Genomic DNA, 27,580 nt, shown 5'->3' on the forward strand with positions numbered 1-27,580 from the left:
ACACTTTCTGGTTACACTTTTCATGATTATCCGCTCTAAATTTAAACAGATTGAACCTTAGATGCTAGTCTGTGTAAGAGTCATACTCAAAACATTTTTGGGTTGATAAAATCTGCCAGCTCTTGTACTCCATTAACATAGGCTTCAAGAAGCCAAGGTTAGGCCTTTGCCATGATAAGGAATTGAAGATTTTAAGTTAGTATCCATTGTCATTAACTCACATGTTAAAATGATTTTTATGCTATCCTTAATTCTACCATTAGAAATTTATTCCTTTGCATATATGCATTTTCCTTCAAAAACACATATCTCCTATTTGCCCCTCTTCTTCTAGAGATAGCACATCTAATTTTATTCCTCAACATTCTAGTGTTAATGAGTTTGTCAGATTTAATTTCTCTGATGGCAATTGAGATCAGGGTTCTGACAGAATGGGAGGTTAGTAGAGGCAGAGAATAAGGAGGAAAGAGAGAGATAATTTTAGAGCCTGGATTTTTTTTCCTCAGACATTATAGAAAATTTGCGTTTTATAACTTTCACCCATTGCTCCTAGTTAGGGAGTTAACAGAAAACCATACCTAAACAGGGCTTTCGTGGCCAGAGGCTGTGACAAGGAGTTCTGGAAACCTGGAAGGTAGTTCAGGAGGCCACAGGAAGAGTCACTATTTTACCGAGAGGTAGCTCTTTAAAAAGAGACTGCTTGGGCGGAGCCAATATGGCAGAGTGAAAGCAGTGACTTTCTTGAGCCCTCCCCCAAACCCCTCCAAATACTCATAAAAAATGGCTCTAAACAAATTCTGAAGCAGCAAAATCCACAAAAAGACAGAGTGAAACAAATTTCTAGCCCAAGACAACATGGATGATTGATCAGAAAGGTGTATCGCGCCGGGCTGGGAGCGCACTGCAGTGCAGCGTGGGCAGCAGGCCACAGAAAACCTGGAGCAGGCTTCAGAGGACTGAATTGCAGGCAGCTGTGGAGGTTTCCAGACTCCTCAATCCACGAATGCCAAAGACAACTTAAAAGGTCAGTGGGAAAAATCTGTTTCTGTCCGTGGTCAGAGAGGAAGGCAGGGTCTCAGCTCCATTCCCCAAGAGCCTGGCCCTGGGCAGGGCAGCTGCTTCCCGAGCTTCTGGCCCACAGACTGAGGGGGAATCTAGTGGCTGATCAGAGAGGGATTGCAGGAATCTCTTTGCCAGTGCTGAGGCAGGAATCTCTTGCTTTGCCCATGTGTGGATCTGGGTCACAGTTCTGGGCGGCAGTGCTGGGGTGAGGAGGAGCACTGGTGTGGTGGAGCTTGGAGTGGCTGTGGAGAGGAACCCTCCTCACAGTTATGGGACAGAAAGGAATACTTGTGGTCACAGGCCAGGAAAGGAGTAAACACCTCACCCCTTATCATACCACCTTGGAAGAACTGAAAATTTACAGGTCCCTACAAGTATCTCTGAAAACAGCTACACAAACCCCTGAAGCTTGGGACAGTACACTCTCCACATTGGAAGCAGACTCTTACCTTAACAAAGAGTTTAAAACTCAAGTAATTGGCTGGGATCATGAGCAAGCAGCGCAAAAAGAGTCAGACTATATTATCTTACTTTGGTGAAAAAGAAGATCAAAATATACAACCAGAAGAAGACAACAAAGTCAAAGCTCCTACATCCAAAGCCTCCAAGAAAAATATGAATCAGTCCCAGGCCTTGGAAGAGCTCAAAAGGGATTTTGAGAAGCAAGTAAGGGAAGTAGAGGAAAAACTGAAGAGAAAATCATGAAAAACAAGTCAACAGCTTGCTAAAGGAGACCCAAAAAAATACTGAAGAAAATAACACCTTAAAAAAGCCTAACCCAAATGGCAAAAGAGGTCCAAAAAGCCAATGAGGAGAAAAATGCCCTAAAAAGAAAAATTGGCAAATGGAAAAGGAAGTCCAAAAGATTACTGAAGAAAATACTTCCTTAAAAATTAGAATAGAGCAATTGGAAAAGTGACTTTATGAGAAATCAAGACACTGTAAAACAAATCCAAAAGAATGAAAAATTAGAAAACAATGTGAAATATCTCATTGGAAAAACAACTGACCTGGAAAATAGATCCAGGAGAGAAATTTAAAAATTATTGGACTATCTGAAAGCCATGATCAAAAAAGAGCCTAGACATCATCTTTCAAGAAATTATCAAGGAAAACTGCCCTGATATAGTAGAACCAGAGGGCAAAATAGAAATTGAAAGAATCCACAGATCTCCTCCTGAAAGAGATCCCCAAAGGAAAACTCCTAGGAATATTGTAGCCAAATTCCAGAGTTCCCAGGTCAAGGAGAAAATATTACAAGCTGCCAGAAGAAACAATTCAAGTACTGTGGAAACACAGTCAGGATAACACAAGATTTAGCAGCTTCTACATTAAAGGACCGCAGGGCATGGAATATAATATTCCAGAGGGCAAAGGAGATAGGATTACAACCAAGAATCACCTACCCAGCAAAACTGAGTATAATCCTTCAGGGGAAAAAATGGTCATTCAGTGAAATAGAGGACTTTCAAGCATTCCTGATGAAAAGACCAGAGCTAAACAGAAAATTTGACTTTCAAATACAGGACTCCAGTGAAACATGAAGAGGTAAACAGGAAAGAGAAATCATAAGAGACTTATTAAGATTGAACTGTTTACATTCCTGCATGGAAAGATGATATTTGTAACTCATGAGAACTTTGTCAGTATTAGGGTAGTTGAAGGAAAAAAATTGTATGTATGTATGTATGTATGTATAGATAGATAGAGGGCACAGGGTGAGTTGAAGATTAAGGGGTCATCTGTGGAGAATAAAATTAAGGGATGAGAGAGGATGATACATGGAGAAGAAAGGGAGAGGTAGAATGGGGTAAATTATCTCACCAAAAAAAAAATAGTGGAGGGGAAACAGGGGAAGGTGAGAGGGAATAAGGGAATCTTATTCTCATAGGATTTGGCTTAAGGAGAGAATAACATACACATTCAATTGGGTATGGAAATCTGTCTTACCCTACAGGAAAATAGGGGGAGAAGGGGACAAGAGAGCAGGGGGTGATAGAGAGGAGGGCAGATTGGGAAAGAGGTAATCAGAAGCAAATACTTCTGAGGAGGGACAGGGTCAAAAGAAAGAATAGAATAAATGGGAGGGCAGGATGGGATTAAGGGAAATAGAGTTAGTTTTTCACAACATGTCTACTGAGGAAGTGTTTTGCATAACTGCACATGTCCAACTTATATTGAATTGCTTGCCTTTTCAGTGAGGGTGGGTGGGGAGGGAGGAAGGGAGAAAATTTGGTACTCAAAGTTTTAAAAACACATGTTTTAAAAAAATGTTTCACATGAAACTGGGAAATAAGAAATATAGGAAATGGGGTACAGAAGTCTATCCTGGTCTACAGGAAAATAGAAGGGGAAGGGGATAAGAGAAGGGAAAGGGGAGAGAGAGAAGAGAAGGCAGGCCAGGCGAATGGGGTACTTAGAATGCATGCCATCTTGGGGTGGGGGGAGGGGTGAGAAATTTGGAACTCAAAAACTTGTGGAAGTGAATATTGAAAACTAAAAATAAATAAATTTATATTAAAAAAAAAAGAGACTGCTTGTATGGAATGGAAGAAAGTATCAATAGTGCCATCATGCCTGAAATGCCTAGGATACTCTCTCTACAGAAATGTGGAGTTTGAGGAAGTCATAGGATTTTAGAATCATAGATTCTGAGCAGGAATATACATTGGGGATCATTTTTTGCAAACCACATTTTTACAAATAAGGAAAATAAAGCCTTAAAAATGTCACTTGCCTGAGATCACACAACTAGGAAGTAGAAGGGTCAGGATTTGAACCCGAGTCCTTTGACTCCAACTCCAGTGCACTTTCAAGCACTCTGATTCAAATCCTGGCTCTGCTGCTTCCCAGAACCTATGAATGGAGATCCAACTGAGGCAATGCTTGCAGATCTGAATAGTTCTGACTGCTTCCTTCTGACTGTTCTAAATGTTAAGAGACAAATGGATATATTAATATTCACAATATATTAATATATTAATCAGACATTCCATCAGGTACAATGCAAAGCATCAAATGCATCTCCACTAAACAGGAAAGCCCAGAGTGGCTACAGGTTGTCATGTTCATCTTTCACCATTCTCATAACTTGAAAGTGCCTTGGATAACGTGTTCTCCAAAACAGAGATTAAACATTTCCTGGATTCTGTAGAGTAAATTGTCTATTCTCTTTCTTTCTTTGGTCACTTCCTCAAATAAATGGTTTCCCTACTAAAGTCTTTTTCCAGATGGTTTATGCATCATCTCCATTCATTTGAAAAGGAATAATTTTGCAGTGTGGAAGATTTAAACCTAGGCACTTCTTCTAGTTTTTTTGTCATGAAATACTTGTGTAAGTCATGGTCCCTTTCTGTGCCTCAGGGTGCTCCACAGTAAACAGTAAGGAATTTTTCCCTTTGCTTTTGAGATCCTTTCTAGCTCTGAAATTCTGTACAATGACTTGAACTCAGGTTTCCTGACTCCCAGTTCAATGCTCTTTACATTCCATCTAATTTTCTTCCTTCATTCCCTTCCTTGCTCTTCCCTCTCTGATCTGTTATTTTGGGATAGAGGGAATCTGTGTATCATTGGCATAGAGGCCTCCTGTTAAGGAAATTTCCTCTATTAATGCCAGTTAGAACTTTTTCTATGACTTATAGTCTTAAAGAGTTGCCTGGGGTAAAAAAAAAAAAAGAGTTGCCTGGGGTTCAAAGGGGTAGGGATGTACCCCCTATCACATAACCAGTATTTACCAGAGGCAGAACTTAAGAACAAGTTTTCTGACCTCTGAGGTCAGCTCTCTGTCTAATGCTATTGCTGGTTCTCCTTTTTAAGAATAACAGTACCATCATAGTATAAGATTATAAGTTTTAAGAGGTCAAAAACAGATATACAAGTCTCTTTGTAGTGTCTTTATAGGACCATTCACATTGTACTTAATGAATGGTAGTGGCAGTAATGATTGTTCTGATGGTGGTGATGGGACTGATGGTGAAAACAGTGATGATGGTTGCCATGGTGGTGGCCCTAGACTGGGCCAGAGATATCAACAAAAAGCATTTTCTGCAATATTATCTTCCCAAGCTCCTATCATAAACCCAGACACAGGGACATGATAAATACATATCTATTTATATCTATTCCAAATCTTTATCTACATTTTTACTACGTCTAAACATAGATATAGATATATAACTGTGTCTAGATAAATAGGGATAGATAGATAGATAGATAGATAGATAGATAGATAGAATCTCAGAACTAGAAGGGAGCTCAGATGGCATCTAGTCCAACCAATATTTTAATGAAAAGGCTCATCCTAATTCTGCTGATTACCTCCTGTGTGACCTTAGAAAAGCCAATTACCATCTCTCAGTCTATTTCCTCATTTATAAAATGAGGGGGTTAGACTAAATGACATGTATGGTCTCATTCAACTCTAAATCTCACCTACTATCATCTTACACCCCCAAAGAGCTACTCTACGACATACACAGTTGTTCAACCAGCCTATTCTTAAAGACCTGTAGTACATTCTTCATTTGGATAATTAATTATTAATAATAAAAAAAACTGCTCTGGACTCACTTTCCTCAGTTCAAAATCTCTTCTCTTTACTCAATCAATTCAACTTTATATTGTCTTCTACTTTTGAGACCTTTTCCCTGGCTTTCTCCTTCTGCTACTCATTTTGCTCTAGAGACCAACCCTGGCTTATGTTCACTTAAATTCATAATCATTATCCAGTCTAGCTTACATGCTTCTGAAGTCCACTAGAAAAAGTCACACAAACGTTCTGACTTGGAACCACTGCCTCTGGCATCTAGGAGCTGTAGTAACATTTTGTCTCAGATGCTTATACCTTTGTCACGATATCACTTAACCTCCTTGATCCTCAGTTTCCTTATCTGTAAGATAAAAAAGGCTGGACTGGATGGCCCCTGAGGTCATACAGCCTTAATGAGGAAGTTCTCAAACTTCCTTAAATTTGTGTGTGTGTCCTGGACTTTTCTCACTGTCCAGTAAAGCCTCTAAGACCCCTTTTCAGAATGAAATTTTAAGTATCTGAAAGTAATGTTAAGTTTCAGTTAGAGGGTAGTGAAAATAAAATGTAATTTAGTTTCCATACAAATAAGGAGGCCTCCTGAAATCCATCCACAAATTGTGAATTACAGATCAACAACTTTGACCTTAGTAGAATATAAGCTCCTTGGGGACAGGGAATGCCTCTGTTGCTGTTGTTATTGTTGTTGTTGTATTTGCAAGTCTAGCACATAATAGAGTGACTGATCCAATAGATCATTTTCAGTGGTTGCTGATTAATTGACTTATTTCATCACACCTAAATTTGTCCCTTTCCAACTATGGACCATTTATCTTAGTTCCGCCTTCTGAGGCTAAGCAGGACAAGTCAAATCCCTCATTCTTGTGATAAAGTTTCAAATGCTTGATGACAGTTATCCAAATCCATTCATCCAATTTCCTTCAATCCTCACCATAGGGCCTCATTTCAAGGTCATTCATCTGTTTGGTTGTCTTCTTCTATACATATTCTGCCATATCAATGTCCTATCTAAAATATGGTCCACCAAAACTGAAGGTGATTCTCTAGATATTGCCTGACATGGAACAGATCAAAAGGATCACCACCTCTTTACAGACCAATGTTCTCATATTAAGATGTTTTTCAATCTGTCTAAGACTATTCCATCCAGTTCTAGGATGTAGTCTAGTAATGGTAAAGAAATATACTTTTAGTGTGGGATTTTAACTCAGAAAGAGAGAGCCTAACTTGAAATATCTGGGAGTAGGAATAAGAGGAGTGGAGCAAGAAGAGGGTTGAAAGATAGATCCATAAAAGTCACCAGAGAGACAGATATGACCAGATTATGGTAACCAAGGGACACTGCATATCTAGAGCTCAATAAGTGGTGAAACTAGAATGAAGAATGGGGTGTCACTGCTCATGATCTTAAAGCAACAGAAGGGAGAGGATGGGCAATGACAATCACGTAATCACATCTGCCTTCAGCTCCAGGTTATACCAGGCTCTGGCCACTCCTCATTTAGTGTAATATTGCTGCCCACATGTGATAACTCTTAGAATCAGAAATTAATTGATGGAGATGTACACCAGGGATTCTAGTCTGGAAGAAGGAGCAAGAGTTCTCATTCAAGAATGTCTGACTGTTTTTTTATCTCTGATGTCACAGGAAGGGAGGCATCAGAGTTTGATCATTAAGTTTCCTGTCTCTTCCCTCTTTTACAACAGGACATGTAGCTCTGTGGATATTCAATGCTCCAGAAAAGGGATAAGATGGAGGAGGAGTGCCAGAAAAGAAGAGAGGGTATGTCTAGTACAGAGTCAGTCAATCATCCATGAGCCTTATGGGTCTCAAAAAAGAAATCTCTCACACACACACACACACATATACACACACACACACACTATACATACATATATATATATATGTATATATATATATATATATATATATATATATATATATTATATACATATATATACACACACACATGTGTATGTATATATACATATATATATACACACATACAAATACACATGCATATATACATATCTATGTGTCTGTGTATATATATATGTATTTTTTTTTTGTCAGTCTTATAAATCCTTGGAGGCAATGTGCTATAATGTTCCTTCTGAGCTGACAACAATCTATCCTTTCAATCACTTTTGAATCCATGCATGTTTACTACCAGAAGAAGGTTTTCCCCATCTCCCTTAATGCTAATGCCACCTTCTGTTGATTCCCTTCTATTTACATTGCATAGATTTTGTTTGTACATACGTATTTGAATATTGCTTCCCCCTTTAGAGAGCCGGTATTGTCTTCTGCTTTTCTTTGGATCTTCAGTGCTCAGTAGTGTCTGGCATAATTGTTGTTCAGTTGTTTCAGTTGTGTCCAATTCTTTATGACCCTGGTTTTGTTTTTTGGTTTTGTTTTTTTTGGCAAAGATATTGGAGTGGTTCTACAATTCCTTCTCCAGCTCATTTTGCAGTTGAGGAAACCAAGGCAAATAGGGTCACACAGCTAATAAGTGCCTGATGCCAGATTCTAACTTGTCTTCTTTACTCCATGCCCGGCCCTCTATGTACTGCACCACCCAGCTGCCCACTCTATGCCTGGTATGGAGTAGGCATTTAATAAATCCTTATTGACTAACTGACTGTTATTTAGCCCTCATACCTTAATCTTATTTTTTTATAAGAATAGCATGTAATGGGTTTTGTTTTTCTTGTTTTCTCAATTTGTGGGGGAAGGAGAGAAGGGAGAGAGGGAGAAAATTCAAAACTGAAAATAAAATTGAATTTAAAAAAAATAAGACTAGTATGAGAGACTGTCAAATATTTCATCAAGATCCACAAAATGCTAGCAAACATTCCCCTGATTCACCAAAATAGTTGCCCTCTTAAAAAAGGAAAAAAGTCCAGTTATGGATACAGTTATTAACTATTGATTGTTCTGTGTGCCTACCACTTACCACTTCTAAATTCTGTCTAATGATACCTTTCATAATGTTTTAGAATTTTGCTAATATCAAAGTGAAACTCTCTAACATTTAGTATGTAAGCCCCATTTTCTCTCCCTCCCCATCTCTTTTGGAAAAGTAGAACAACATATTTTTTCTGCCCTTGTAGTAAGTCTCCTATTCTCTACAGTCTTTCAAAGATCACTGCAAGTGGAAGAAACATCATATCTGTCCATTCTTTCATTACTACAGGATGTCAGGGGTGGGGAACCTGCATCCTTAAGGCTATAGATGGCCTTCTAGGTCCTTGGGTGCAGCCTTTTGACCAAGTCCAAGTTTTACAGAACAAATCCTCTTATTGAGGGGGTTTGTTCTGTGAAGTTTCGATTCAGTCAAAGGGCTGCACTTGAGGACCAAGAGGACCACATATGGCCTAAAGGCGACAGGTTCCCCACCCTTGGGTAGATCATCTGGGCGTGGTGATATGAATGTATCTCTTAGTCTCTTGCTACCTAGATTGGATTTAAATTTCCTATTAGTTGTTTTGTTCTGTACTTTCAAGCTCAGAGATCATTTTTCTTGGATAAGAAAACAGAAGCAAATTAAGGGTTCAACAACTCAAACTATTCTGTATCATTTCCTGTTATCATCTTAACCTCTCTCCCCTTCTTGAGGACCAATCCTATTCCTTCTTTGTTTTTCATATGATCCTCCAATTTAACTAAAAGCAAAACCAAAAAACCTCTTTACTTTGTCCTTAGCCTTTATTGCCAGCTTCAGTTCATCCCACATGTTAACTCCCTTGGCAGTATTCTTATAGAACTGTGCAATGTTTTATATTTATTCCCCCTTATCATCCTTAGCTTTCATTTTCTACAATGGCATCATTCCTGTAAGTCCTGGAGGAACTTATAGTCTAGCTCATAATACACACATACATATACAGCAGGAAATCATATCAAACACTGAAGGATCAAAAGTTTCATTATGAGGTTCATATGAGTTCAGTAGGCATTCAGAGAAGGAAGAGAATCAACATCATTAGGATACTTTTGGGTCCTTGAGTATGGGTACCAGTGTTGCATGCCAGTAACCTTGTCTCCCCTTTGTCCTTATGGAACTACAGAAAGTATGTAAATATTGCCAAGAAAGAAGGAGGACAAATCCAGTCCCACATCAAGGTCCCTCGTGGCTATCTCCCTACCCACCACAGCAGAACAGGAATAGACCCGACCCATCCCTGAGAAAAGAGACCCATCTGATGAGGAACAACTCTGGCCTATTTTCTTGGCAAATGCCTTTTTTTTTTTAAAAAAAAAATCTGTAGGTAAGTACATGGTAGGGAGAGGAGTTACTATTCATAGCAAGCTACCATTCTTCCTCAAATATCAGACTGGGAGCAAGTAATTATCTGCCTGTAGTGAGGGAAGCCCCAATCCCCCTCTTCATCCTTGGAGGGGCACAGTGTTTCAGGCTGCCCCCAATTCCCCTTGCTTTGCAGATGCAGCCAGCAGAAGGGCTGAGTATGGGAGAATTATTTTTGCTACTTCTTGCTAATTTCATCATTTTATTCATGCAAGGTTCTCAAAACTCGTAATCAACAGGAATGTGGCAACCTGAGATTGGGCTACAGAGTGACATCTTCATGGTCCTTAGGACAGTTGCCTCCTTTATGAAACAGAAGATAATGACATTGACATTTCTAATGCCATAAACTGCCTATGTGATCCTGGTCAAGTCACCTAATCATCTTGAGCCTTAGCTTCTCCATCTCCTGAATAAGGAGTTTTACTGGATAAGCATTAAAATATGTTGCAGTTCTAAATATCTATGACTTAAAGATTCTAAGGAATCTTTGCTGGGGATTCTAGGAATAACCCCTCTCCCTCCAACAAAGAGTGACTATGCCTGCATTTAACATTGCTGAACTGGTACAAGCCAAGGAACAAGATTTTCCTGAGGGCAGAATGATGCTAGGCCCAGACATCAAAGAATCTTGCTTGAGAAATTGACTGCAAAGTACTCCTGCCCCAACATTACAGACTTTTAGGGCTGTAAGAGATCTTTAAGTTTATCAAGCCAAAGACCCTTATTTATCATCTGGGAAAACTGAAGCCCAGGAAGTAAAGAAATAAGGAAGCAATTTTTCTAGGTAAGTGGTACAGCCAGGAATAGAACCCAGTCTTCCTGACTTCCAGGCCAACATTCTTTTCCGTTGTACCACATTAACTTTAATCCATTTGTTTTTTCTAAGTGTTCTTCCAGAAATTGGTCTTACCCACTACCACACAGTACAACTTTAAGAAAGCTGGTGAGCCGGTAAACTGCCTGGTCAACACGTATATACCCCAAGTTGTCTGTCATGTGCTTGCAATTCCATCATCAGAGATTCATTCCTGTGGTGATGCTTCTTCTTTTAAAATGAATACATCACCACACATGAAGAAGGGCTCCATAGTGGAGAGTTTTTCTCAGAGTAGAGAAGACATGGGTTCAAGTCACTTCTCTCATTCATAATGTTGGTATTACACTAGGAAAGTTACTTAACCTTTCAATGTCCTGGTAAGAAGGAGGCTCGGTGGTGATATGCATTAATAAAGGAAGTTTCTTACTGGGAGGTCCCTATGTCCACATATAGATGAAAGCAGGTCTAGTCTCTTTCTATTAGTCTTTCTCTGTCTCTGTCTTTGTCTCTTTTCCTCTCTTTGTCTCTCCTCTCCTCTCTCTCTCTCTCTCTCTCTCTTCTCTCCTTTCTCTCTCTCTCTCTCTCTCTTTCTCTCTCTCTCTCTTTCTCTCTCTCTCTCTCTCTATATATATATATATATATGTGTGTGTGTATATATATGTATGTATATGTATATGTATATGTATATGTATATGTATATGTATATGTATATGTATATGTATATGTATATGTATATGTATATGTATATGTATATGCATACTTTGTGGTTATCGTTGTTCAGTCATGCAGTCATGTCTGACTTTTTGTGACCCCATAAACCACACTGTCTGTGGGATTTTCTTGGCAAAGATACTGGAATGGTAGTAATTTGCCATTTCCTTCTCCAGTGGATTAAGGCAAACAGAAGTTAAGTGACTTGCCCAGGGTAACCTAGATAGTCAGTGTCTAAGGTTGGATTTAAACTCAGATCTTCCTAACTCTAGGCCTAGAACTCTATCCACTGAGCCACCAGCTGCCTCTTTATATGTATGTACACACACACAAAAATTCACATACATACATACATACGTGTACACATATATTTTGTTGTCCAGTTGTGCCCCATTTGGGGTTTTCTTGGTAAAGATACTCTGCTACCAAGAGTAGTTTGCAATTTCCTTCTCCAGCTCATTTTATAGATGAGGAAACTGGGGCAAGTCACTTTAACCTGTTTGCCTCAGTTTCCCTTCCTATTCTCTCCATCCATGGAGTTATCTAGCTGCCTCTATATATCAATAGATAGAGATAATATATTCAGTATTATTATATTGATGATTATAATATTATTAATAAATAACCAATAGATATAAAAGCAGTCTCTCATGTACAACTTAGTGTAAATATCCACAGAGCCTTTTTTCTCCCTGGCAATTGGCCAAAATTTGACATCAGGGAGGGTGACCAGGGGCTAGTTGTGAGAGCCCAGGGCATGGTCCACAGTGAGAACCTAGAGAGCAGAAGCCAGATGGTGAAAGAGAACCTCTGCGTTACCTCAGAAGTCTGGACCTGGCTGGCAGCAGCCCCTTAGGATGTCCCCTTCCACCCCACCCCCTCTGGAGCCATCTCTGACAGCCGTGGGCAGGTGGAGCGGGTGGGTGGCAGGTTGAGTGCACAAGATGATACAGTGAGGCTGAGAGCAGAGAGCAGGCTAAGTGACTGCCGGTGATTTACAGCTTTTAAATGGCTCTCCCTTTCTGCAAAACTCTTAATTTAATAGACAAACATCTTGGGATAAAGGCTCACTAGAGACAGAGCTGATGGGATAAATGCTGGAAGATTAAAGACCTGCAGGGGGGAGTGCATAATTCTGTTATGAAAATCTGAAGGCACTTCTTGAAAAATAAAACCCTCCACCCCAGAAACTGTTGTGAGAATGGAGCAATAGCAGGGATGAGGAGGTTCGAAGTTCCAAGATGAGTACATTATGTTCCAAACAATGTATGCAAGAAGAATGAAAGGGAAATGAACTTCGAGGGGTGCCTTTTTCCTCTCCCTTTTGCCTTCCCTACACTTAATACAGATATTTTGGAGAGGAATAAGAAAAAGAAAAGAAAACACTGACTGGCTAATGGGTGTAGAGTCCTTATTCTCTTTGTGACCTTGGGCAAAGTATTTAAATTCTCTGTGTTCAGCTGCTACCCTAGAATGTAAGTTGGTTGGACTAGATCATCCTGTGGACTATGAACCGGTACCACTAGTAAATTCCCCACCCGTAAGAGGGGCTCTGAACCAGCAAATGAAGGAAAAGGCCTTGTGGTGTGTGGGGATCGTCCCTGATTCTGAGTCAGGAACATTGTCTTCTTGTCCCAAGCATGCCATCAACTTGCCCTGTGCCTTTGAACAAGTCACCTAACATCTGTCTGCTTTGCTTTCTTCAGAGAGAAAATAGTCATGAGAATAATACCCCTAGTTACCCCCCAAGATTGTTTTGAACAAAAAACAATAACCAACCCACATTTGTACAGGATTTGACACTTTGCAAAGTGCTTTAAAATGCGATCTCACTGAACTTCACAATAACCCTGGGAGATAAATTCAACAGTCACTATCATTCCCATTTTGCAGGTGAAGAAAATGAGGTTCAGAGAAATAATGTAATTTGTCTCTGATCTCACAGCTAGTGAGTGCTTGAGGCAGAATGCTAACCCAGGTCTTCCTGATTCCCTGGCTAGCATTCTATCTGCTATACACAGCCACCTATCCAAACAAGCTCATTTATGTATATGAAACTAGAACATTTGACATACAGAAAAGAAAACAGAAAAGTCAGAATAATAGTAACTAACAATTCTGTGGCATGTTACTATGTAGAAAGTGTGTTCTTCACAGTAGCCTTAGAAAGAAATTGATATAGGTTATCATTATCCCCATATTATGTATAAAGAACATGAGCTTCGGAGCCAGGGTGACTTATCCATGGTGAAACAGATGCTAAGTGATAAAACTGGTATCCGAATCCTATCTCCTGACTCCAGCTCTTAAGTAGTTACCATTATGCCATGGGCAATGTTTTAACCTTCTGGCTCTGCCAGTTATGAGCTAGGGGACCAAATTATCTTTACCTTAATTTTCCCACCTGCAAAATGGGAATAATAATCCTCAAACTTTCTAATTCAGAAAGTTATATTGTGAAGATCAAAGAAGAAAAGGTATACAAAACATTGTGTAAACCAAATTTCCCCTCAGGCCTGTGACTGAATGAATTGATCTAGGGATATTCCAGGAAGGAATCTCTGTCATTGCAGTTAACTCATCTGCATTTTACAGTCTTAGAGAGCAGCCTGGGGCATTGGTATGTTTCATGATTTACAATCACACAGCTCATATGTGTCAAGGTGGAACCTGAACCTAGGTCTTTCTCACTCTGAATCTCCCTCTTCACTAAGAGGTACTACCTATGTTGTAAATCATAAAGTCCTATATAAATGTCAGCTGTCATTATTATTACAAATGTAAGCATAATGAGCTTGCCCAAGTTGATTATAAGCTCCTTAAGGGCTATGTCTTCAAACTTCTTGTCATCTCCCATAGCACTTAGCACTGGATTCAGCAAATATTTGTTGAATTAATGATTAAAAGTCAGCTAACAATAATCCCATGGATAACAACACGATTGGGGGAAGGAGAGGAAACTGAAGCCTGGATTTTTCAGTCTGGAAAGACCAAGACTAAGATGGTTTTAAGAAGGCGTCAGAGGATGTGATCACAGTCTTGCTAAGTCTCAGCATTTGGGACTGTGGGCAATTCAAAAAGAAGATCCCAAGTAAGAAGGGGGTCAGTACTCACAGCCAAGCATTAGACGCAGTCCCACTTAGGGTTTTTCCAGTCTCCCTAGCACAGGACCCAAGTCCAAAGCTGCTAGTAGAATGGAAGTTGCTTGTCCTCACTGCCATCCCTCTCTTTATAGAGAGCCCCGGCAGGTAGCAAAAGGTCTGGGTTTTGACTATGAGAGCTGGCCCCCTGCCTTACTTTCCTATATGCCTGGGGTTGCTCACTTTACAGGAAACTCCCTTGATGTTTGGAGGCGGAAGTTGTAGGACAAACAAAAGGCAGTCTTACTTGACACAAGCAAGAAATAAAAGTATAAAATTCATTACTCTTTGAGGTGGCATAGGCTGGAAATATAAATGAGTAGTAGATATAAATCTGTACAATAGTATAGAATATAAAATGTCAGATCCAGAAAGAACTTGGGAACACAGAACGTAAAACACAGAACACAGGATCTTAAAAGCATACAATAATAGAACGTTACCACTTAAAGGGACCTTAGAATATAGAGGACTAGCATACTGCTTTTAGAGATGGAAAAGCCCTTACAACGTAGAATGTTAAAACCGGAAGGGTCCATAGAACTTAGAATTTCAGTCAGAAGGGACCTTAGATACTGAATTTTAGGGCTGGAAAGGGCCTTATAGATCAACTGCCTGACCTCCTCATGGTTCAGATAAGGAAAATGAGAGTCAGAGAGAGGAAGTAATTCATCCAAGGTTGTATTTTGTGGGTATATTGGAGAGCTATGTTCATGCCTACTTTCTGGATAAAGAAACTAAGACAGACATTAGAAGCCTAACTTCAAAACGATGGAGGGAATTAGTGGCAGAACTGAGACAAGAACCTAAATCTTCCGACTCTCTGTTCAGGGCTCTTACTGCTTTATAACACTGCCTCTTCCTCCACTCAAAGGTTTGGGACTCTGGTCACGAGTAGTTTTCTGATGGCTTTGGGATCATAAATGACAATAGAAGGGCCAAAAGTTGAACCCACGTCCCCTGATAGTGCCCTTTTAGCTATCCTTTTCTGCTGAGAAAAAGGGAAAGGGCATGGGGGAAAAGGCAAAGAGAGGAAAGGAAAAAAAGATAAAAATATTAGGGACTTGGGGAAGAAAGATCAAAGTTGAGGTGGGATAAATGTTTCTGTGTTGATGGCTTTGCTCCGGCTCACCACACAGTGCTTGGTGGGAAGAGGGGGAGAGAATGATGTGTCTGCTGGGGGTTGTATATTATTGCTTTGCAGCAGTGAACAGGTAGTTTTGAAAATTACATGCTACTGTGGCAGGTAATTTATTTTTTTTAAAATTGCAAGTCTTGAGTAGAGATTTGGAAAAGGTCTCCAAATGATTAGGAAGAAATTATGGAGGCTACTGCTGAGAATGCTGGATTGCAGGAGGGAGTGGGGTTTGACAGAAAGAGGAAGAGTGGCTTTCTTTACTTAGTAACAATGTCTGTCTGACATCCTGAAGCCCACCTAGTATGACAAGGCCAGTGCCTAGACCCACAGCTTCTGAGGTTTGAAAAGGACCTTACTTATATCATAGAATGTCAGAGAGAGAATAGACCTTAAAGTGAGTATTTGGATGTTGGAATAGGAAACGTAGAATAAAAAAAGAGAATTTTAGAATATAAAATAGAATGGAACATAGAGTGATAAAACATAAAATGTTGGAGATGGAAAAGACCTTAAAGCACAAAATGTTAGAACACATGATCTTATGAGTTGGACAGGACATCAAAAGTCATCTAGTCCAACCTTTAATTGAAGCATGAAGTCTGTCTACAATGTCACAACAAGCAGTTTTCCAGATTCTGCCAGAAAACCTCTAGACACAAAAAAACTCACTTACAAGGCAGCTTGTTGGACTCTTCTTCACTCTTTGTTTTCTTCTTACCTAACTGAGCCTTCTCCATCTCCTCTGATGGATAATCATGGATGGATGATTCATCATGTATCATGAATGATCGTCACTACCCATGATGTACCACCTAAATATGACTGTTCACTAAGTATCTACCTTTATCCTCTGTTTCTATGTTTACTTGGTCTTTCCTGGTAATTTCATAATTTCCTCTAGATTCATTTATCATCTCTATGCAGATGACTCTCAGATTGAAATACTTACACACTGTTCTGAGTTCTATGCCCCATCATTGGGTGCCTGGTGAAAGGCCTCATTTGGACTTTCTGTAGACCTCTTAAATCCAAAATATCCAGAATTGAAATCATTTATCTCCCTCCAAACTGATCTCTCTTCCATACTTCCTCATTTCTGTTGAGGTTATTACCATTCTTCCAGGCATGTAGGTTTCAAACCTTGATTGTCTCTTCTCCCTCATTCCCTATGTCTACTTGATTGTCAAGACTTGTTGAATCTACCTCTACAAACTTTTTTCCCCCTATTTGTCCCTCCTCTCCCTTATACAGCCAGTTAAAAGCTTTAATGAATCACCAATTACTTGAATGACTGTGACAATTATATGTTGGCTTCCTGTCTCCCAAGTCCTCCCCTTCCCAATCCATCTTCTTCATTCCCCTGAAGTAATTTTCCAAATGCATATATCTGACCATATTATTTCCTTGCTTTGAAAATCTCAAGGTCTTCCCATTACCTCTAGGAGAAAATACAAACTCTTCTTCTTTCCACATTTGAAGTCCATCACAATATGCTCCTAGTTTACCTTTCCATTACTTCATCTTAATTCCCTTTGCACATTCTGCTTTGCAGCCAAATGGATACACTTTCTGCTCTCTGAATTTAACACTCTATTTCTCCAGACCTTGCCTTTGCAACGGCTATCCCCAATGCCTGGAATGTATGCTCTCCTAACCCTCCCTGTCTTAGAATTTCTAACTTCCTCCAAGACTCAGCTCATGTACTATTTTCTACAAGAAACCTTTTTCTGGACACAGATATCAATGATCTTTCTTTCTTCCTTCCTTAAATTAACACACCCACATATGTACATACATGCAATATATATGAGAGTACACATGTAAATACCTATTATATATATATTATATGCGTATATATGTATGATATACATGTGGTGAGGGTTAAGGTTATATACACATATATGTGTGTTTATCTATATCTATGGATAGATAGATAGATAGATAGTAACAATATGTATGTTATTGATAAGTATTTACATGTATACTTTCAAAACAACGTAGGCTACTTGGGACAGAGATTTATTTCAATTTTTTGCTTATTATCTCCAGGATTCCACAGTATCCTGTACATATTCAATGCTTAATAAATACTTATTGGATTGGAGTGAATAGTTGCAAAGTTTTCTTTTTCCTTATACTGAACTGAAAAATTCTATCAGTTAAAATAAATCACCAAACATTAAGTACCTGCTGCATGCTGGGCGCTGCACTATACCCTAATTTCCACCTACTGGTCTTCACTCTGCCTTCTGCCACAAAGCAGAAAATCTAATCCCTTTTCTGCATTGCAGCTTCGTGGTATGAAGAACTTGAGATTGGATTTAGGACTTGGATTTAGGATTTGATTATTTAGGACTTGAGGATCTTGTTTCAAATCTTGGCACTGGTATTGACTAATCATAAGCCACTGAAACTTCTTTGGGCCTCAGTTTCTTCACATGTAAAATAAAAGGTTAGGACTGCATGAGCTGTAAGATCCTTCTAGCTCTCTAGTATGACCCTTTTAAAGGTCTTTTGACAGCTATTACATGACTTCTAGATCTCTTCTCCAAGTTCCCTTCAGTTCCTTCAGCTGAAACTCGCTTAAAGCCTGGTATGTTTTCATTCCCCTCACTATCATGGACACTCTCATGCTGATCATGATGCCTTTCCAAAAAGGGAGCAACGAGAACTAAATGAAAGAGTCGTTTGGCCAGGCAGAGGATTCAAGGACCCTCGTCTCTCTATCTCTTATTCTGGACATCCCCTTTGTGTTACTGTTGCCCACAAGCTCATTCACTTTTTATCATCACCACATCATATTTTGGACTCATACTGAGCTGCTCGCGACTAAGATACAAGAGGCTCTTGAATGCTCCCTTCCCCTCCCCCAAATCAGAATTCGTTTTGAGTCATGAATTTCCTGTCTTGTACTTCTGTTGTTCTTGGTTGTTGCTCTTTTTTTTTTTTTAGCTATTAAAATTTTGATATTTTGTTTTTACCTCCCCTCCATTTCTAAATATATCCTTCCCTCCTCAGTTACCCAATGACTCAACCCTTATAACAACGATTTTTAGAAAGGAAGAAAAAAAAAGCAATTCAGCAAAACTAACACATCAATCATGTCTGACAGCATATGCAATATTCCATGCCCATAGGCCCTTGCCTTTGGAAAGAGCAGAGGAAGGAGTGTGGGTGTTTTAAAAACATAAATGCAGCACTCAACATTTATCTCTCCTCCAGGAAATTTTTTTTACATTTAATGCAAATTATCTTTTCTTGATCATTCACATAACACATAGTCCACTTGCCTAGCTAGCCTCCCTGTAATCAGTATCTATGCTTCCACGAGGTCCCATGTATGTTCTTTTTGTATTAGGTGTCTGCTCATAACCACCTATGTAAGTGTATTCCATCCCTTTAAATGTTGCGAATTTAACTTTGTCTGCCTGTACCTCAAAGAACTCAAAGAAAATACATACATCTTCCCCACAACCTGTTTATCTGTATACTCTTGGAACAATGTAAGCTCCCTGAAGGCAGGGCCTACTTCTAATTTTGTGCTTCTTAGCTGCAGGATTCCACGATGTCCTGTACCTATTCAACATTTAAATAATAGACACTTAATTAAATTAATTAAATATTGATTAAAAATCATTAATATTAAATTAATAAATATTTATTGGATTAAGTTGTTGCAAAGGCTGTCCAGATGATAATCCTTTGTAGAAAGTCAGTGAGAGTCAAGGCTTTAGACTGTGAAGTTAGAAAGAACTGGGTTCAAATCCTGTCTGTGATACTTACTGCTGTGTGATATTGCATAAGCCGTTTAACTTCTCAGGGTGCTATGCAAATTTCATAAGACTCTAAAGTACAAATGATTTGAGTCTCTGCACAAGTAAAAGGTGTTTTTATACTGGAATTTTCCCAATGGTTGGGACCGCGTAACAACTAAAACAATCTTTGTGCATGAGATCCATTCAGTATTCTGTGTATAGTGATATTGTTATTTTAGTAACTATAGAGAAATTGGGGGCTTAGGCCTTCTTCAAGAAGAAAGGCTTTTTAGTTTTTCCTTTGGCTTTGTTTTTCTCTTAGTCACAAATAAGTTGTCAATGGTATCTTAATTTTTGTATATGCTAGTAGGCACAGTGATGTAGGTGGTCTTGAGAATATAGAAGTAAAAATCCCAGGGATATGCTGCTTAATACTCATAGAATTCTGTCAAAACACATGTTTACTTCTAATGAGAGAAAAGCAACTAGAATTCTCCCCCCTTGAATATAAATAAACCACATAGATGCATTGAAGTAAATGACACAAAACCAAAATAGAATAAAACTCTAAAGATTCCAATCTCAAAGTAATAATAATAATAACAACCAGCATTCATAGAATGTTTTAAGTTTGCAAAACACTTTACAAGTATTTTCTCATTTTACCCTCACAATAACCCTGGAGATATGTGTTATCATCATCTGCATTTTACAGATAGGAAAACTGAGGCTGAGGTAGGTCAAGTGACTTACCCAGGGTCCCACAGGCAGTAAGTCAGTGTCTGAGGATAGATTTGAACTAAAGTATTCATGATTCTTGGTCCAGGACTTTAGCCATTAAGTCACTTTGCTGCCTCTATATTCTGTAAAGTTTATTCTTTGTTACTTCTTAAGTATGTAACTCTTTTCTAATAGTTTCTTTTAGCTGTTTTTAGTGTTTATCTTAGTTTACTCACAGGTAAGTTGTCAGAGTGCCAGTATTGACATGCCAAGTGATCACTATAGAAATCCCTCTATATTGATGGGTTCTGTACTCATAGTTAAAAGATGTTAGAGGTGGAGGTGACTTTATAGCACAGGATGTTAGGACACAGAATGCTAGAGCTGAATGAAACCTTAGAATAGACTGTTAGAAGATAAAAATATATATTATATATATATATATATATTTTATATGTATATATATATATATATTAATATATATATATATATATATATATATATATATATATATATATATTATATATTATATATATATAATATATAAGGTTGGAGCTATAAAGGATTTTGACACAAAGAATACTAGAGTAAGAATTCTTAACCTTTTCTTGGTATAAACCTCCTTTTTGGCAATCTCTGATGAAGCTGAGAATGTGGGAATATCTGGTAAATTTATAAACCAAAATATACAAGATTACAAAGGAAATAAAATTATACAGAAATTGTTATCTATCTATATAAATATATGTATATATGCATACAGATGTATACATTTTATATATATATATATGTATATACATACAGAGTCAGAGAGAAAGAGGAAGAGAGAGACAGAGAGAGAAGGAGGGGGAGGGAGGGAGAAAAAAACACCTACTTCTAATTTTGCTTTCACTAAATGTCTTTCTAAGGTCACCATTATTCAAACTGGTGAAGGCTATGTGTCCCTGGGGCCTCACCACTGCCCTCTTGATAACTTAGGCCCTGCCATTTGGGTGGGCACTGCTGCTAATCACTGGGGTTTTCATGTCTGCTTGTCAGCAATGGCCAACAGGTTCAAACAGCAGCTAGGTGTGGAAGAAATTGCTTACTGGTAACTTCACAGAGACTAGGAGACTGCCCTAGGTGATTGCTAACCTTTTTCTGAAATCTTGTGGGGGTCCCTCTGAATCCAAAGTTGTTGATAAGTGATGCCTTTAACCATCAATCATCATTCATACAAAGAAAAAAAAGAAGCAGAAGAGATAGAAACCCAAGGGAAGCAAAAAAAAAAAATAAAGCAGACATTCTATCTTGGTTTCATCCTTTCCAGGAAAGTATACCATTTTCAGAAGCCTTCTCGCAGAAGGATCTCACCATATAGTACTGATTCATATGAGCAGATCAAAGCATGTCAGCAATAATTCTTCTAAGCCTGACCTCAGTGGAGTTTGGCAGTTATCACATGGAAATAGTCCAAATAAGTCCAGGACACATGTCCTACATGACTGAGATTACCCTTGAAATAGTAGATGTTATCCCTTTTCTAGGAAGCTTCAAGAAGGTGAAGATAATGAATTAGAATGCAAATTCCTTGAGAAAAGGGACTGATTTTTGTTGTTGTCCTTGTTTTTGTAAGCTTTGATCTACAGCAATGACTTGAACAGAATAGATGCTTAATAAATGTTTATTGAATTGACTTAAATTGAATGGATTAGAAGTCAGAAGACCTGGGTGTCGTTCCTGATTCCTCTATCTTTGTGACTTTTAATAAGTCATTTAACTTCCTATAGAGGTTCTATTTCCAAATCATAATGCTCTTAATATTGACTAAAATGGAAGGAAAGCTAGGTTGCAAAGAATGCAGACCCTGAAGTCAGGAGGACCTGAGTTCAAATTTGACCTCAGACACTTACTAGTTGTGTCACCCTGAGCAAGTCACTTAACCCTGTTTGCCTCAGTTCCCCATCTGTAAAATGAGCCAGAGAAGGAAAAATCTCTTTGCCAAGAAAACCCCAAATGTAGTCATGGAGAGTAAGGCAAACTGAGAGGACTCAACCACAACAAGGGACTCAAATGAATAGATTAGGAGTGAGTCTCAGACTTGGTACAGGACTGTAATCCCTGGAGGTGATTGAGAACAATGGATGTCTTAAGTTCAGGAATTCTAAATTGTAGTAGGTCTAAAGACCATGAGGTATCTGCACTAAATCTGGCACCAGTCTGGTCAGATTGCAGGAAACAAGGGTCATCAGACTATCTAGAATGGACAGAGCAGTAAACCTTCTATGGTGGCCAATATTATTATCAGTACATGTGTGGCTATTGCACTTCCAGCCTGGGAGGAATAGGGAAACCCAGGCTCTAAACAAACAAATGATCATATTTAAAAAAAAGGCTCAGAAGACCTGGGTTTGATTCGTAGTTATGCTACTAACTAGCTGTATGGTCTAAAGTAACTCACTTGACCTCCTTGAGGTTCAATTTCTTAATCATAATGCTTATTACATTTACTTGAAGATAAGGCACTTAGCATATCCTGACTTATGTTATTAGTTTCATTTTTATGTGTATATGCATTGCTACAGCTAGGCTATAAACAGGTTGAGGGATTGATTGCTCAGGCTTCATTGTACATGCCTCTGGGGATGACCTTCAGCACAATAATGGAGTTGGTTTAATTTGTCTATGGTGAGCTTTCAATATCCTTTCTGTCTAACTCAGCTTTCACAACATGCTCATGTTCCTTCCTGGCTAACAAGGATGCTCACCATACTGACCACGCCAAACCTTATTCTTCTGCCAGTGCCTCAGGCTCCAAATATTTTCCTCTTCCATGTCCCTTCCCTATGGTCACAACTCTCTTATTGTATTTAAATTCGGATCAGAGAAATCTCAACAAACTAGAGTTGACAAGGATAAGGATTCTGCCTAGACAAGAGGGGCCTGTTGAGCTTTGTGGTTGAGTTAGACAATAAGTCCATTCCAGAGATGCAGACTGGGCTGAGAGATCACTCAAATAAAGAAATAATGCTTATAAAATTCAATATTCAAATGGCAAGAAGGGCCAGACAGGTCAGATTGTTTATGTAGATTACAAAGGTCTAGGCATGAAGAGCTCAGAGTTCAAAAGGTCAAAGAGGAGACAACTAACAGGTCAGGAAAAACAATTGTGAGCTCTCATACTAAGATACCCAACTAGATCTGCCTGATGGTTAAGAGCAGGTACTGGAGAAAGTGTAAGATCCCAAGTGTAGCTTGCTTCTAATTAAAGTGGAGCACAGATATGGAAACTTCCATATATTTCTCCAATCCAGCATTCTATCCCTTTAGGACTCTTCTCTTTCCTGGGAACTGACGAATTGAACTAATAGGAATAACAGATGATGGCTTAATTCAACTCTGAGCCCCTTGAAAGCTACTCCACATTGAAAGCATGATATGGAACAGCATTTTCTTCAAAAGTGTAGTTCAAAAGCCCCAAGTGATGTTTCTCTTTTACCAGGACAATCAGAGGCTACATTACATACATACATACATACATACATACATACATACATACAAGAATGAAGAAACAACCAAAAAACCCCCAAATAAATGAATAAATGAACAAAGAAAGGCATCTAAAATAAAGATAAATGGCAAAAAAGAAAGCTCACTTCAAATCCCCTCAACCCCAATACCACCAAACATGAGAAAGGAAATAAAAACAGAATTAGGGAACACATGTGGGAAAACATACATGTAAAGACACCATATATAGACATAAAAATAGAGAACTTCTAGGACTGCATCCAAGCTGGAATACATTTCTGTATGCATCACTTCCACTTGATGTTTTTCTCCATTGCACTGAAAGATGATGTGGTCCTCTGCTAAGCTATTTTCTCTGGTGTGCTGCAAGCTGATGCTTAATCAACAATGCTGCCATCTTATAATTTTTCTTACTATTCTAAGAATCATCTATTGGTTATTCATTAAAATGAAGTTTCTGTGTAGCCTATTCCCCTTATGGGAAGGGTCTCAGATATTTTAAAACATAACTTAGGGACTACCTTAGCTTTTTTTTTCTATATTGAAACTCATCAGTCCTCTCAAATATTGGAGCCAGGGCAATAGCATTTCCAGTATCTTTATATTCATTCCAATATGGGTCAGATCTGTACACACGTCTAGACACTCATCAGAAGTCTGAGGATTATCTGTCATTTGAACTTTGATTCTGCCTCAGTGGCCACCCTTTGAACTTAGTCTGCTATTTTATGTGAGAACAAATACATTCATTTTAATTTCCATCAGGACATTATAATATGCCAGCTTAAGTTTATGAAAATTACCCCCAGGATCTTGAATAAAGACTGGAGGAGCAGAGTGAATTGAATGAACTTAATGCTGATATCCTTTCTGTATATAAATCACTTCTCTCCCTACGATTGCACCCCTATTCAATTCTTACATCATTTACATATCTATAATATGAAGAGGTTGGACTAGAGTTTACATGGCATAATGAGTGCATAATTATCCTTATTAGAATCGTATGACTTCACTTTAAACTTCACTGTCTTGAACCTATAATTACCAGCTCAACTATGCATTATTCCCTCCATGCTCATACTATAACAATTCATGCCCTAACATATCTTGATCTTATCTTACATCTATCATTGCTTTTATCCAACCCTTCTAAACATTGATGGGGAAAGACATATAGTCCTACTAACTAGATCCATTATAAATTCACATTACCTATTCTTAACTTGGCCATCACTGCTGCAGAGCAACCTTTTTATTCTTCCAAACAGTAAATGATCTTGGCCTCCTACATCACTAAGAAAAGCTGTAGGAGCTTCCTCAGCTACCCCAGTTAGTCACAAAACCCTTATGTGTTAGTCACAAAACACTTCAGTTTGAGAGGAACAGGTAGCCCCTTTTGTCAAGGCTCCGCCTGCTATGTGCACTTCTGATCTCATCTCCTGTACCTCTGATCCTTTCTTGTGGCTTGCCCTCTCTCTCCCTCGTTTTTCACCTCTCTATTTTTATTGGATATTTTTCTGCTGCCTATATGCATTCCCAGTTATTTTCCAATGTTAAAAATGGCCTTTTGAGAACCTCACATTTCCTGAAGCTATTGTCCTATCTTTTTTCCCCTTCTTTTCACTGCCAGGCTCCTAGAAAGAGTTATCTGGTCGTACTTCTTCCATTTATTTTCGATAACTTCATAAGCCTGTGTAATCTAGCTTCTTATCTATCATTCTACTGAAACTTTCACCCTAGGGAATGATCCCAGAGAGCCCTTAATTGCTAAATCCAATGGACCTCATCCTCCTCGATATCTCTAAAGTTATTGAAATTATTGAATAACCTCTCTTCTAGGTTGTTCTCTCCTCCCTTGGCTTATGTGACATTTCTCCCACTCTTTTTCAGTGGTAGTTTTATTTTTGTGGGGTTTTCGTATAACTCTTACCCCTTAAGAATGAACGTCCCTTGTGGTTCTATACTGCATTGTCTTTTCCATCCTCTCTTCTTGATGATCTCATAGCTCCTATGCCATCTTTACCCATGATATGCTAAACAGACATAAATCTAGTATCTCTCCTGAATTCCAGTTCCACATTGCCAGCGACCTCCTGGATATATTAACTTGGACACCCCATTAGCAGCTCAGACTCAATAATTACAGGATGTAACTTGATAGTCTTTTTACCCTAAATTCATATTTGTTGTTGTTCACTTGTGTTTTCAATTGTGTCCAACTCTCCATGACCCCTTTTAGGGTTTTCATGGCAAAGATACTGGGGAGGGGGAGTTGCATTTTCTTCTCCGCTCATTTTATAGATGAGGAAACTGAAATAAATAGGCTTCAGTGACTTGCCCAGGATTGCATAGCTAGTAAATGCCTGAGGTCAGATTTGAACCCAGGTCTTCTCAACTCCAATCCTGGTGCTTTATCCACTGTGCCACCTAGCTGCCCTAAACTCATTACAATTTCTTATTTATGTTGAGAGCACTACCATGTTCCCAATCCACAGTTTCATAAGTGCAGGCACCCTTGACTCTTTTCTTTCCTAGTGTCCTAGTTTCTCCCCTCTCAAATATAAATTCTACATGTTTGCCAAAATATTGGGGTTTTTTTTTCAGAAAAATATGCCCAAATATTTCACCCTCTATCTCAAAAGCCTTCAGTATTGGCCCTGTAAAGCCTCTGTATTGGCTCTAGGTTAAAGTGCAAAATTTTCAGCCTGTTGTGTAAGATCCTCTATTGTCTGGCTGTAATCTGCCTTTCAAACATTACTCTCCTTCCTATAATTGACATTCCCCAAGTTATATTACTAGATTATTTGATATTGTTCTATCCACTCCCTCCATAAACAATCTATCCAACATGGCTGGACTTTACTTCTTCTTTGACTCTACTTCTCAGAATCCTTACCTTCAGCACATCTCATTTTCTACATGAAACTTTTCTTGGTTCTTCCTAGTTCTCTCTCTTTCCTAGAATTACTTTGTATTTACTTCTCAGTGTACATGTTGCATCTCCTCATTGAATTTAAACTCTTTGAAGGCAGAGATTTCATCTTGTTTTCCCAGTGCCTAGTGTAGTGTCTTGTATAAAGTTGTCACTTAATAAATGTTACATTGAATGAAATTGAATTGGGAAGAGATACGAAACAAATATATTTTGATCATTGTATAAGACACCCTAGATAAGATATATTGTAACTCATCCAATTTTTTTTAGACCAGATGTATGATTTTACATGAAACTCAACTGGAATGAAGAAATTCACTGTACCAAATCACATCTACAACTGCTCTACCCAATGTAGTCTTAGAGAAGATCTGCCTGGGGAACTGGAGGATGAAATGACTTGCCCAGGGTCACACTGTTAGTATGTGTCAGAGAAAGAACTTGAACTCAGGCCTTCTTGATTTTGAGGCCAGATATTTCTTCACTATGTTATTATTACTCTCATGGATGAATGATTATGTGAAGCATAAAGATAAGCTACGATGTATTTGAATAATGAGTGAAATATGTGGCTATTCACAATGCATTTTATTCCAATATATAAGGAGAATTGAAATAAAGTAGTTTGCGACACTATTCCTGACTCAAATAACTTGAAATCTGGTTAAGACAAGTCATGTACAGGTAAAAAGAGAAATAGCAATACAAATCAAGATGTAATAATTCCAAATGAATGAGGCAGAACAAAGTAGGTGCAATAGGAATTCATGGGGTAAAAATGTCAACCTGGCTAGAGCAATCAGGAAAATAAGAATAGAACAATATGTGCATCAAGTGGGGATAATATAAGAAAAGAAATGTAGGTTGCTATGCCTTTGGCATGTTTGGACAATAATGAATAACCCAGTCTGTTTGAATATTAGTAGGTCA

This window comes from Phascolarctos cinereus, unplaced genomic scaffold (assembly GCF_003287225.1).
Source record: "Phascolarctos cinereus isolate Bilbo 61053 unplaced genomic scaffold, phaCin_HiC Scaffold_2;HRSCAF=192, whole genome shotgun sequence".
In the NCBI taxonomy this organism is placed as follows: Eukaryota; Metazoa; Chordata; class Mammalia; order Diprotodontia; family Phascolarctidae; genus Phascolarctos; species Phascolarctos cinereus.